Source organism: Rhincodon typus, chromosome 14, assembly GCF_021869965.1.
Source record: "Rhincodon typus isolate 14 chromosome 14, sRhiTyp1.1, whole genome shotgun sequence".
In the NCBI taxonomy this organism is placed as follows: domain Eukaryota; kingdom Metazoa; phylum Chordata; class Chondrichthyes; order Orectolobiformes; family Rhincodontidae; genus Rhincodon; species Rhincodon typus.
Window position 1 is genome coordinate 59,268,674 of NC_063345.1, and position 5,185 is coordinate 59,273,858.

The 5,185-nt window shown below is 45.6% G+C and overlaps 1 protein-coding gene across 3 annotated transcripts in view; it reads right to left on the reverse strand.

Moving 5' to 3' along the window:
- The window catches only part of LOC109913832 (cysteinyl leukotriene receptor 1), a 38,879-nt gene that overhangs the window by 12,538 nt on the left and 21,156 nt on the right, over positions 1-5,185 (reverse strand). Inside the window, exon 1 of one of the 3 annotated variants that reach the window (XM_048605409.1) lies at positions 3,403-3,660. The exons of the other annotated variants lie outside the window; for them this stretch is intronic. The gene's annotated coding sequence lies outside the window, so the exon portion shown is untranslated. Of the gene's footprint in view, positions 1-3,402; positions 3,661-5,185 lie in introns of those variants that run through there. 3 annotated transcript variants of the gene reach the window in all.

The following is a 5,185-nucleotide window of genomic DNA, read 5'->3' on the forward strand; positions in this document are numbered from 1 at the left end:
TGTCCCGGCCGACCCATCCAGTGATGTCCCGACACATCCAGTGATGTCCCGACCCATCCAGTGTTGTCCCGACACATCCAGTATTGTCCCGGCCAACCCGTCCAGTATTGTCCCGGCCGACCCACCCAGTGATGTCCCGACCCATCCAGTGATGTCCCGACACATCCAGTATTGTCCCGGCCAACCCGTCCAGTGATGTCCCAGCTAACATATCCTGAAACCAGGAACACACTACAGGAAGATAGGGTTGAAATATTGTGAAGGTATGGAGCATCTTGACCACTAGTTTTGGAGTCAGTGAGATCCCTGAGCTGCCTGGGAAGGCCCACAGCTTCTTGTGCCAAGCCCTCAGGCATTTAACAGGCCACTGTCGCATCTCCCCCAAAGAAAATGAAATTTTAAGTTCATGGCGCAAGTTTACTATTCACTGCTAAATGCTATTGATTGAGATATTGAGTAAATATATTGCATGTGGGTAGATTTTAAAAAATGACTATTGTATAGACATAATAATTTGCTGTTCTTGCTCCTTAAACTTCCTTGATGATAATCTCTCCAGCATCGGTGGCTGTGCCATCAGTTGCCCAGGTTCTGAACTCTGGGATTCCTTCATTGAACCTCTCCAGCTGTCTATATTGGGGACACCAGCGACCAGGAGCAGAATGGGGGACAACGGCTCAGCGCAGTGTGGTGGCAGCCAGTGGTCAGACCATGTGGGGATGGGGTCCTTTCCATTGGTCTGCTGCTTGGAGTGAGCCCTTGGAGTGAGACTGTGCTGTTTGACTTTTCACGTTTGCCTCATGTTTTTCTGACCCATGCTTATACATTGTTTAGATGTAATGTAACTTTTTTTTCACCATTTCTCTGTTCTGCAACTAAGGATTGTACCTGGGTACTCTGTACCTGAGATTGTGCTGTGTGTTGGTGACCTTGTTAAACCATAACTAATCTTGCAATTGAAGAAGCTGTAACTAGGTACGTTTGTACCTAAGCTGGTGCTGTAAATGGTGACATAAACTTTTCACTGTACTCATTTGAGTACATGCGACAATAAACCTAATTCTAATTCTAAAATTGCATTTTCCCCTTAAGACACTCCTTAAACTTCTTTGCAGAAGCTTTTTGCCTTCTCTCTTTTATAGCTGGCTGTCAATTTTTTTGTAATGCTCTGAAGAAACACCTTGGGATGTTTTCCTCTTGTTTAATTTTGCAGGTTCTATAAAATACAAGTTGTTGTCATGCTGTACCACTGAAAGGTTATTCCAATGGCTCATAATATAATTGAGCCAGAAAGCCACACTCAAGTCAGTCTCATGGCACCTTGGCTCCGGTCATACACACTTGCTTCTGAATCAGAAAGTGGTGGATTTGAACCCCATCACAGATCAGTGACGCACAATTTTACCTGAGGTCTGTGTGCAGTCAAACCATTCAAATGCTGCAAAGGCAGAAGTGCTGCCTTTTGAGTGAGATATACAAAACAGGAGCTGCCTCACAGTTCATGTGATTGTAAAATAAAATCCATGGTTGTGTCTGAGAAAAAAGCAGAGGCAGTCTCCTGCTACTCCTCAATCAACACCCCCAAAAGCAGACTCAGTTAAGTTTCCTATGTCCGTGCCCCAAGATGCATGTAACAGGCGCTTGAAGCAAATACCAGGAGAAAAAGATCAAACACATTAGACAACCATCCGTTCGATATTTTCTAACCAATCTGGTCAGAGATGTTACAACACACCTCTAGAGCAGGTGGGACTTGAACCTAAGCTTCCTGGTCTAGAGATAGGGACAGTACCACTGCATCACAAGCGCCTCTGTATGTTAAGTAGAGAACTGCACCATGGTGAATTCATCTCAACCTTTTACGGCTGTACTGTTCCTGAACTAATTCACGCTGCTCTCAACCTGCTTCAGCCTGTTCCCAACTTGCTTCTGTACATCAGGCTTTATGCCACAATGCACTGTGACTCTTTGTGATCATCAAGATGTTGAAGCTAACGTTTATGAGATGCTGATTCTTTCCCAACTGGACTCCACTTCTGGGCATCACACTTTAAGGGAGGATGTGACAGCTTTTTGAGGGTGCAGGCACGATTACATGAGGGCTGAAGGCATCAGCTCCACGGATAGATTAGAGAAGCCAGGACTTAGAAACTTAAAGAAGTCTGAGAGGAGATTGATAGAAGTGTTCAAAATGCATTGGGTATTGTGTGCCTGGGGGGTGGGTAGAAGGGATGTGGTCTGGACAGAGAAGGCAGGGAGATGCTGTTCCCATTGGTGGATTGATCAAAACTAGCGGAATGCGGTAATTGAAGCAGAGGTGACATGAGGTAAAAATGATTTTTGTTCAGTGGCACATGGTTAACATCTGGATGGTCTGGCTGTGGGTGAGGCAAATTCCATCAGGATTTCCAAATGGGACATCAGTCTGAAAAAAAAATGCGGGGCTAGAAATTAATAGGGATGCTTCCTCAGAGAGCCTGCATGACAGGTCAATGGTCTCTTTTTGTACAGCAACCACTTTGGATATTTATTAATCAACCTCTTTGGAGATATTTTTGCACACCTCTGGTGCCAACTGGACTTGAACCCTGGTCTCCTGGCCCAGAGGTAGGGACACTACCACTGCACCACAAAAACACCCAGTAACCACGTCATTCTTTTTTTTATATATCCGGAAGTGCTAATACACACAACTGTTTGGTTTTTCCTATTGCCAAATCACCTGTCGCTGTTTCATTTATTAACCTCCACCAGTAAATAACCCACATTTTCCTATTGACTAAATTACATGCAAAGCCAGTCAAGGGCAATGCAGACCATCAAAGGCTAGAGAGAGGTATGGAGAGGGTCAGGGGGCTAAGTCAAAGTGGGAGTTGGTCCAGAACCAGTAACCACTTCCTGATCCTATAACAAATGTCCTGCGTGTGGCTGGTGAAAGAAAGAGAGAAAAATGTCTAAAATTTTCGTTGCAATAGGGAAGAGAGTAACGATTCCTTTTTTTAAATTTCCATCTATCTTCACTCCACTGCTGTATATTCTGTCTCTGAATGCATTTTTAAGGTATGAGTCACATTAAAAATTTAGAAAAGCTGCCAAAACAGACTGCCCTTTTGGCTAATGTACTTGTGAAACTGGCTTGAAACTTTCAATACATAAAGGAAAATACAATGTAACAAAGGGTGACTGATTGAATCACACCAACAATTGTACCGACATCGGCCTTTATTCAACATGATATAAAGTCTACTCCCTCCCTTATTGCTGAAGTACGATAGTTGATTATCAGTTTTCATCACAAATATCACTGGAGTCCCTGCACATACAAGTTTTTACATTAGCTTCAACCAATAACCATCCTACAGATATAAATACAACCTTAGAGAATACCCATGTACTACTCACCATGTGCCCCCCAAGTTGTAAATCAGGCTAATGAAGCGAGTCAGAACTGACTTGGGTTACAATTAATCCACTGCTTTGATGGTACGAAAATGAGTAAATATTCACTATCCGACTATGTGGATCTCAGAAAACTACCACAGGTTGATTTGCTCCAGAGTCCAAAGTAAATAATTAGCATCTTCCTAATTGTCCAAAATCTAGAGGTTCCTTCCAATTATTGTTCCATTGGATTCAACTTTCCCCATCTGTTTCCAGCAGCAGCTGATACCTGATAAAACTTGAGTGAACGTGCAACAAGTCACTAGATTACATTGGAGATAACTGAGAGACTTTGATCGCTACCAAGAGAATTAAGCCTCTCATTAACCAAAAAGGAGTGGCTCCTGCATACTTGTTCTTGCTTGAAATACTAGAAAATCTTGTGCCTCGTCCCTGGCATTCAGGAGTCCAAATAAGTCTGTTTTATTGGCAGAGCCCTCTGGCAAATGGAAGAACTTTTAGTGCAAATTTGCAGATTAGATTCTGCACATGGAATGGTTGAAATGGATAGCAGAGATGCATTGAAGGGAAAACTGGGGAAGTGTATCCATAAATAAGAATGGAAGGAGGTGCGGGTCATGTGACTTGCTGTAAGGTGGGGAGCAGTTGGTTATGGAGCATAACACTGATACAGAACTTTAGCGAAGGAGCCTGTTTCTGTGCTATGTAATTCCAAAGCAATTATTGCATCGATGCACAGTTGCCTCAGAAAGGCAGCATCTCTTATGTGAGATAGTAGGAACTGCAGATGCTGGAGAATCTGAGACAACAAGGTGCAGAGCTGGAGGAACACAGCAGGCCAAGCAGCATCATAGGAGCAGGAAGGCTGACGTTTCGGGCCTAGACCCTTCATCAGAAATGGGGGAGGGGAAGGGGGTTCTGAAATAAATAGGGAGAGAGGGGGAGGTGGATAGAAGATGGATAGAGGAGAAGATAGGTGGAGAGGAAACAGACAGGTCAAAGAGGCGGGGATGGAGCCAGTAAAGGTGAGTGTAGAGGGAGGGTAGGGGGAGGGGAGATTTTGAAACTTGTGAAATCCACATTGATACCATTGGGCTGCAGGGTTCCCAAGCAGAATATGATTTGCTGTTCCTGCAACCTTCGGGTGGCATCGTTGTGGCATTGCAGGAGGCCCAGGATGGACATGTCGTCGAGGAATGGGAGGGGGAGTTGAAATGGTTCGCGATTGGGAGGTGCAGTTGTTTATTGCGAACCGAGTGTAGGTGTTCTGCAAAGTGGTCCCCAAGCCTCCGCTTGGTTTCCCCGATGTAGAGGAGGCCACAACGGGAACAGCAGATGCAGTATACCACATTAGCAGATGTGCAGGTGAACATCTGCTTGATGTGGAAAGTCTTCTTGGGGCCTGGGATGGGAGTGAGGGGGGAGGTGTAGGGGCAGGTGTAGCACTTCCTGGGGTTGCAGGGAAAAGTGCCGGGTGTAGTGGGGCTGGAGGGGAGTGTGGTGCGGACAAGGGTGTCACGGAGAGAGTGGTCCCTCCGGAAAGCAGATAAGGGTGGAGAGGGAAAAATGTCTTTGGTGGTGGGGTCGGATTGCAGATGGCGGAAGTGTCGGAGGATGATGCGTTGGATTTCACAAGCTTCAAAATCTCCCCTCCCCCTACCGCATCCCAAAACCAGCCCAGCTCGTCCCCGCCTCCCTAACCTGTTCTTCCTCCCACCTATCCCCTCCTCCCACCTCAAGCCACACCCCCATCTCCTACCTACTAACCTCATCCCCCCCCCTT